Below are 9,345 nucleotides of genomic sequence, written 5' to 3' on the forward strand. Positions count from 1 at the left end.
ACAATGTAATCACATTACAATACAACTAAACCTACCTGCTCTGACACTCCCCATGCTTTGGATAATGCTTCGTGTCACTCAAAAAGACATGCTTTTATGCTCCATTGGATAAGTTAAAAAGAAGAAGAAACAAAAGCCAAGAGAAATCATAATAACTATAGAACTTTTCTGATGGATTATTCTCAAGTCCCCAAATATACAATTTCTGTTAGAAATTTCTCCTCAATAAGTGGAAAAAGGAGCTGATTTAAAAAACAAATGAAGTTTTTCTCACTCTGGATCAACGATGTACCCAAATGTATTTTTAAATTTACTAATCACCTATTATAAGTCAGATATGTCATGTTATTTATTCATGTAATAAAAAATTATTAAATATCAGATATTGTTCAAAGTCTTAATGATATGACAGTAAAAGAGGCTAATAGGTGAAACTTCCTTATTTGTGGGAGATTACTGATAGCATAGAAATAAATAGGTAAATACAAATACACAATTTGATACATGCTATAATGTGAACCAACTGAATAGTCCAAGTGAATTGAACAGCCTTGGTGTATAAAACAAGCCATTAGGTGTTTTGAGAACACAGAAGTGAATAATAAAGCCCCTGTCCTCCAGCAGATGGCAGAAGTAGAGCAAAACACAAATTGTCTGCCATTTTGTGCTGAAGTATTGTGCATATGGTTAATCACAAAGTTTTAACTAAAAGCTCAGTGATTCCGCTCTTACACTTTATATGTAGTATTTGGCTAATGCAAGGTGACTGATTAGGGAGTTATTTTTATAGACTCACTGAATGAACTTGAGCTGTGGCAGCCAGGATGGGGGTGTTCTGTGCTCAGTAAACATATAAGAGACCTGTAGGGACAAGGTGAATACACGAAGGAAGGAAGATGACAGTACTGAGGAGAAAGGACATTTACTGGTCTTGGAGTGCGTGACAGGCAGTAAGTATAACTAAAGAGAATTTGTGGATGCTTTATTCACCATTCTTACCTACAAATGCTTAAAAGTTCCGTATTAAATATGAGATGTTTCCTTAGTTGAAAAGCCAGAGAGGTGAGGAAGAAATCTTGAAAAAAAAAAAATGCCAAGGACACGAGCTGTCTGAGGGGAATACGGATGAGAACAAATAAAACCCAAACTTGAATGTACTTGCTTCACCTACTGTGAATTTGTAAGGACAATAAAAGATCTATTTGGCTAATTAATCTCCACCAATCCCAAGCAACCAGTAAAGTTATAAAGAATACAATGCTGGACTGATAAAGAAACAGTGGAAGTAGTACAGTTCCAAGTCATTGAAAACATCGATGAATGTATGACTGAGGTGATGAAGGCAGTATAGGCTAGCTAGAGAGATGAAGAAGCCAAGAAGTGACTGATGATCTGGACGGCAGTGAACAAGACAAAGTCACCTCTGTAGCTGAAGTACTTGTAGTGAGGACACAATGAATAAAAGCTGAGGTTAGATAGCAGGATAGTAGGTTGAAGGGCTCTGATTCTGCATAGCTCTGATTTGAGTTGGAAAAGTTCAGGATATCATGTTCGAATGAGTTATGGAAATTACACACTGAAGTCATTTGTGATTATGTACAAAATAGAATTGTTGTGCCTATGAGGGAAGAAAAAGTTCTTGTAAGGATAGCTAGGAAAAAAAATAGGAAAATTAGTGAACTTGTTTACTCTGAACTGTGGATAGCAGCATTATTCATGATTGCCAATGATTCATACCTTTGAGAGTATGTCATGCCTTTCAGTGTGGGAGACACCTGTGATGTACTTTCTGATCAACAAAATATATAAAACAGATGGTACATATTCTACTTCGTTGTATTAGGTGACATGGAATAGTCCAGGGATTCTAAAGATGTACTTAAGTTAATTAGTTAACTTAATTTAAAAAGGGAACTTATAATGTGTTGCTCCAACTTCTCAGTTGAGCCTTTAGAGAGGACCTAGTTGTGAGATCAGAGGTGTTAGTCAATATTCTGTCTGGGTGAAGATACCTGAGAGAAGCCACTTTCCAGGGAGGAGTTGTTAGTTAGGTGTTATGATTCCAGAGGCCTCAGTAGGGATTGTGTGGTGGAGCAGGACACTTCTCATCATTGGATCAAGGAGCCAACAATGGATATTCTTGAAGGCTTTTTAATGTTTCTCCCTTATTCCACTTATACCTACAGTCTACGGAATGCTGGTGTTCCTTTACTTATTCTTTTCCAGAAATGGCACTGCAGACATACCCAGGGTTGTCCTTTACTAGTCATCTCTAAGGCATAGCACAGTCTAATCAAGTTGGCAAGACTAGCTATCAGAATAGAAATCAGAACATGTCCTCCTGTTGTCCTATAAGTACCCAAGAGCCATGGTTTGAATTATTGATTGAGAAGAGGTGTTTTTAGGCACCTGGGCTTTTTCCTTACAGTCAAAAAGGAATGAATACTGCCAACCACTATGTTGCATTGGAAAAGAAACTGAAACCTCCGTAAAATATCCTCTCTGGCTGATGTCTTGATTGCAGCCTTGTGTAATCCTGAACAGGGACCCAACTAAGCTGTGTCCAGGCTGATGACCCATGGAAACTTTGAGATAATAAGTGTAAACAGCTGTGGCACATTAGTAAACCAACAGGCTTCATTAAATATACCACCTTAGGTTAAGAGACTAAAGTGTTGTCATAAATCTTGTACAGAATTGTACTTACAAAGTTTTCCCTTTTTTTTTTCATTCTGCTTTGGACTTATAATGACAGGAACAAATATGAGATGGTTTCTAAATTAGGACTGTGGATTAGAGTGCTAGCAGCAGGCTGTGCGGTAGATGGATATAGAACAATGGGATGGAACTCAGTCTAATTCTCATTACACCTACTCTTCTTATTCATCCTGTCTGCCTGCATGGAGGAGCCGAAACAAAAGAAGCAGGTGCGTCCAGCCAGAAGGGTTGGATCTGCTGACAATCAACACCTTGGAGAGAAGACTTGGCTAGAAGAAGTTAAAAAAAAATGAGAAGCTTGAAGAAGCAGAGTGTGAATTCAAATAAACATGAGAGAATGGAAAATGGCAACCAATGAGAAAAGAGAAAATAAGCTCCCTGGCTTCTTTTAGTGATACACATAAGCCTTCTTAAAATAATGTCTATTGCCAATAGGTATGACAGCTAGCAATGACAGTGTAGATTCCATTCATTCTGAATTCTGTCCCTTCAGGGAGCACTCAAGAAATTCCAAGACAAAAAATAGGTCTGTGTAAATCATCTATTTAATTTCATCCTCTCTCTATTGATTTTATTCTAAATGGACAAGAACAACAAAGTTAATCACCATGAAACAAGAAGAAAAAAAAAACAAAATAAACCAACACTATTCTACAAATTTGTATAACTTGTACTTATATAAAACGTTTAATATTTCACTTCTCTAAAAGTTAACATTAGAGCCAGAATTTAAAACTTGATGAAATTTCTAAGTGTCTGAGGCTGAATTATGAGTAATACTCTGGGATATGGTGAGAGATTAGTTAAAAATACCATAGAGCATTTTAAACTATGCAGCAATTCAGTAGGCCACAGGTATGTGGTGGGGCTTTTGATTTATTATTTATAGTTGAGCTCCTGAAATAAAGGGATTTTCATCATCTCTTTTCTTCTGGGGCCCATAGTTATGAGAGGAGGGAAGGTGGAGCTGATTACCAATTCAAGGTGGGGAAAAAGTCTTTATTAAATTCCAAATACCCAGGGGTCCTACTAGTAAAGCAAGAATTGAGCCTATGGTCAATATGATTGTCTGTTCTATATGGCTTGAGTGTGACTCAGATATTTAAAACATGTAAAAATTATAATCTATCCATTCAACAAATATCTTTACATACACACACATGTATGTACACATACATTTATGTATAGTTTGAAAGTGTAATGCAAAGTGATCTTGACATCTTTCACTTGAAGATCAATCAACCTTCTCCACTTATAAAAACTGCTCCACTAATTACAAAGCGTAATGACTTTATCAAAAGACTTTTACCTAGATAAGGACTCATGTGAGGTAAGCAGAATTAGCAGCGATATCTCAATATGATTTTAGAATTCTCAGTTACTAAAAGGAAAATGACTTGTCAATAACTCTATAGATCCCATCTTTGTAAAAAAAAAAAATCAATCACTTTAGACTTTTCTGGCAACTATTATTTTGCATACCCTTTAATCATCTCTTTCCTGTTTGGACTCCCTCCAATTTTCAGCATCTCTTTTAGCACACTGAGTTAAAATTGGTGTGGTGTGCTGTGAAGGTCTTGGCCAGTCGTAAATAGCAGCTATGCTTCTGTGTCTTATTAAAACCAGAGTCATCGACAGTCAGTCCTTTCAAGCTCAAGTGCAGCTGGCTTGAGGTCCTTTAAAAGCAAAGGCTTGAAAGTGAGGACTCTGCTTGCTGACCAGAAGTTGCTGATGGTTCCGAGGACATCATTATCCTTCTGACAGTGTTCACTCATAGGAAAAGCACTTTAAGCAGAGTGCTTATGTAGAGGCTCTCCTTCAATAAAGTGACACGAGGCTCCCAGATGCCGCTCCAATCACCACATGATGAACTGTGAGTCACATGATTCTATGGCACTCTGATTCTTATATTAACTCCAAAGAACCACTAAGGACATGTGTATCTGCTTCCTCCAAACTATATATAAAGCAAATAATGGGTGTTGGACTGCACAGGTTTTAGAGCTCATCTACAGCGTGATTTTATTCCTGGTAGATACAGTCATCAGCTTGAATTTTTCTCAAGCGAAGTAATTAAGCTGCACAGGAGTAAAGCAATCCCAGCCTAAGGGGAAAAAAAATCCCAATTACAGAGGGCTTTGCATTCATTTTTACTCAACTCTAATGCTCCTCTGCATGCACTGAATACTGTTGTGGTTAAAAACAAAGCAAAACACAAGTTGTTTACATTCTTTTAAGATTCATTGTCTGACGGTAGAATTGAAAAGAATCCTTGATTTAAATATTGCACAAGTATTAAGAGTTCTCAAAGGGTGATTATGGATGGGATATGTATCCGAGCCATTTTCCCCAAACAAGTTCTCAGCTGCAGGCCACTTAAGTGCAGTTAATTCATTAGAACAAGAACTTGAGTTAAATACATTAGCAATGAACTGCTCATCTGTAATAAAGCTGACACTTGCTGGTTATTTCTTGCTTAGTTATTATTCAACATATACTCCAGAGTCTTGGCTACAGGAGAGGGAAACAGTGAGGCAGGGGGTTCATCTTTTAGTGCCTGGGCTTGAGAATAATCTTCGCATGGCACTGGCCTGACTGTGTCCACCCACTGGACTGCCTTAAAGGCAGACCGTGGGGGGACACAGCGACATATTTGAATGTCAGCAGCTCACTCGGAAAAGAGTGGAGATCGAGAGGAACCTCAGTAGAGAAAATTGTTTTGTCAGATTAGAGGTACCAACGTCTGTAGTGCATTTTCATGATTAATAGTTGTGGGTGGATCCATCCCACAACAGGAGGTAGGGGTTACTCCTGGGCAAGTGGTCCTGAGTTGTATAAGAGAGCAGGCTTACCAAGCCATGAAGAGCAAACCAGTGAACACCACTTCTCTGTGGCCTCTGCCTCAGTTCCTGCCTCCAGGTTCCTGCCTTGGCTTCTGTTACTAGACTATGACCCAGAGCATGTAAGTGTTTCTTCCCCATAATGCCTTGGTAAGCGTTTTATCACAACAATAAAAAGTAAAGGAAAACAGAGGCTCTGAGAGGATAGGAAACACGTTCTGCTTTGTTGACTACTCAGTCTTCAGTGTCAAGTCCAGGAACTGGTGCACACCGACTACTCAGTGCCTACCAGTAGAGTGAATTAACTCTCATTTTTGTACACAGGAAAATACCAGCTAAGCAGATGCATGTTCAGAGACAGATAAAGCCTTGTTTAAATCTCTCATTCTGAAAATTATTAGCTACATGACTTGAGTCAGTCCAAGATCATGGAGGGATCAATTTTTTGTATGTGTGTTTTGAATGGGAGTCATTATTGGTTAGCTTGGTGAATGAAAGTGTCAAATCCCTTTACATAATCTATCTTAAGAATGTTATTTCTGCCAGTAAGTAGCATGAGTGTTGCAATAGATGGTCAATAGCAGTTCAACTTCATGGCTGTCTTTCTTGGACCATGTCATGAGACTAATATACCTAATATACAGAGCTGGTTTCTTGAACTCTGCAGAACAGTTTTTTTTTTTTTTCACATGAGTGATACATCTGTGGCTACTGTAAATGTTCTCAGCAGGCAAATCTAAGGGATAATGTTAGTGAGGTAGGTAGAAACAATACAATTTTGACAATGGTATTTTCACTTTACAGTGGGTATGGAAGAGCATAATCCCACAACAAATTGAGGGTCATCTGTATTACGACTTGGTGATAGAGAATGTTGCCAAGACACAGTGGTCAGATATTTTCAGTTGTGAGGGAACATATGAGAGAGCAGTTAGACATGATGAGGTCAGTGGCTAGTCTTAAGTAAAAACCAGGATTCCTGTGCTTGGATGATTCATCTAGAACAATTGAATGACCAGGTTATAGGTAATGACAAAATGTGACAAAAGGGGGAAATTGGATTCATTCATGGTGCCAGGAAGTACTGAGCACCCCTGCTCCCCACAGACATCTGCTTTTCACTGGAGTTTCCAAGAGCTCTGGTGTGTGTGTGTGTGTGTGTGTGTGTGTGTGTGTGCATGTGTGTATTTTACTTCAGCATTGTCCTCTTTCTCTGTGTCTCAGAACTGAGTGATGAAATTAAGTCTTGCCTTAGAATGTGTGGTTTAGCATAGTGTAAACATTAACATGGATGTAGTTTAAACACCATACAGCCTTTTAGAATCATTTATAGTTGATTGTAGTCCTTAATATAGTGATTAGTGGATAAAGCAGCCAAGTCAAAAGGGCCTAAACTTCAGCATCATCAGTTGACAATGACATTAGATTGTTTAACGTGGGAGAATAAAAGCATCATTAGTTTGCCCCTCTTGCTTGTAGAGTGTATTAAAGGTATTCATGAAGCTTTAAATGCCTGTGAGTCCACTGGTTCCTTCAGTATAGTTTCTACTAAGGAGGAATGTTTTCTGTCGTTATAAATAACTTTAATGCAACGCTAAGCTTCATCTATGTTTGAAGACATCAATGAGTAAGGTATGTTATATCACCACAGTCAGTTTATTAAGTTCTTAAGTTCTAAGACTCTGCCCTCACTATTGTGGTTGCATTGCATGTGCATTACAATGTGTGAATAAGATGGGTTGTTAAGAAAACCTAATATGTAAGCACCTAGTGTCTGGGTGGTGGGCAATCAGGGTAGACAGGAGCCCAAATGCCTCAGGGTATGCTATCTGATACTGTCTGCCAGATTTGCCCTTTAGGTTCCGTTTTATTTTCCTACTAAAGTGTTGAAATGTTAAGCCAGCAAATAAGAGTGACAGCCTTAGATACCCCCTGAAACTATATCTGTAAATATTTTATTTTTTAGAAATTGAGGAACAAAACCAAAGGTTCATCGATGATACACACACAGAGATATGTACACATTTACACATGAACTTGTACACAAACATAAACATATAAGAATACATAATTAATGTATATGTATATACTTATATGGAGAAAGAGACTGTGTATGTGTGTCCTAGACATGGCAGGGAAAATGCATATTGCCTGAACACTGCCTGAACGCTGTTATGTCAATACCATTTGACATACCAAAACGGACAGAAGAAATTCTACAAGCCCCACCAGGATAAAAAATACAAGTCAATGGCTGCTAAGAGATGGATTAGAAACCCTGCAGTAAGTATTTGTTAGGTCGATGAGTGAAAACCTCAAGTTTGTTCTATATTCATTTTGCTGGGGTTAGGAGGGTAGGCTAAATGACTCACCTGTTTGAGGAGGAAAAACAGTTTCTCTAATAGACTCAGTAGAAGGCTGAAATATCATTAGGGAGTATTATTGTAATGGTGGCTCTGAGGTAGCACTGGGAAAGGTCTCCTGTAACCAAAAAAAGAAAGAAAAAAGAAAGCACAGAGGCTTTCTGTCTGTCCTTATACTTGTAACATATGCACACGTTTCCACCACTAACTTCCTGAATCATGAAACATAATTTAGGATCTGGGTTCCAGGAACAGTACTGAGGGTAATGTGCCTATTTTTTGTTTTGTTTTGTTTTTGATCATTTATTAATGTGTACCAATACATGCTGTGGGTGTTTGATAAGAATGGCCCCCATAAGTTCATATATTTGAATGCTTGGTTTCTAGTTGGTGAACTGGTTAGAAAGGATTAGGAGGTGTGGCTTTAATGGAGGAAGTATGTCACTGGGAGCAGGCTTTGAGGTTTAAAAAACTGGTGCCTATCCAAGTCTCTCTCTCTTTCTCTGCCTGCTGCCTTTGGATAAGATGCAAACTCCCAGCTACTGTTTCCATTCTGTGTCTGCTGCCATGCTTGCTGCCATGATGGTCATAGACTCACACTCTGAAATCTTCTTGTTAAATTCTCTTTTTCATAAGCTTCCTTGGTGGTGGTGTCTCTTCACGGCAATAGAACATTTACTAAGACATAGCCTGAAATTTTGTGTAATAAACAGTGAATATTCATTGCCTTGTAGTTTTCAGTGTTTCCTACGATGATCCAACACTGACAGCTGAGGTTTGAGCCCCACAGTCTTCAATGATTATGGATGATCTGCTTCCAGACTCACTCTGTGTTATCTCGCTGGAGGCCCCAGCTTCTCCCTGAACATGTCTCTCCATAGAGCTTCTTGAATATTCTTATGATATGGCATATGGATTTCCTGAGGTATGTATTTTCTGTTAGAGAGGAAGTTATGATGCCATTCGTGCTCTCATTCTGTCACCTCTACTGCATCCTGTTCACCAGGCTCATCATAAATGAATCTTCAAGTCAAGCCCACAACTCAAGGCAAATATTAAGCTACTTTCCAAAGAGGGAGGTACCAAAGATTTTATAAACCGTCATAATTTTGCAAAAGTCAACATTTTGTGAAAGATTATAGATTTTTTTTCCACATGCAAAATATATTCACGAACTCCCTCCCTCCAAAACCTCAGTACAGGATCAATGTGAAATCCTGCATGCATGACTTTGAGGAATGAAGGATCTCATGTGTATTTCATTAAGTATAAGCTCTTAGGTACTGTTCTTTTTGACCTGAAGACCTGATACTAGGGAGACAAGTTCTCTATCTTCTTGTATCCTACATTCATAGGTTACACTAGAGACACAGCTCTTCAGATAAATGATTGTGAGAGACACAGAAGAGTTGATGGTTTATACC

The sequence above is a fragment of the Meriones unguiculatus genome, chromosome 4 (assembly GCF_030254825.1).
Source record: "Meriones unguiculatus strain TT.TT164.6M chromosome 4, Bangor_MerUng_6.1, whole genome shotgun sequence".
In the NCBI taxonomy this organism is placed as follows: Eukaryota; Metazoa; Chordata; class Mammalia; order Rodentia; family Muridae; genus Meriones; species Meriones unguiculatus.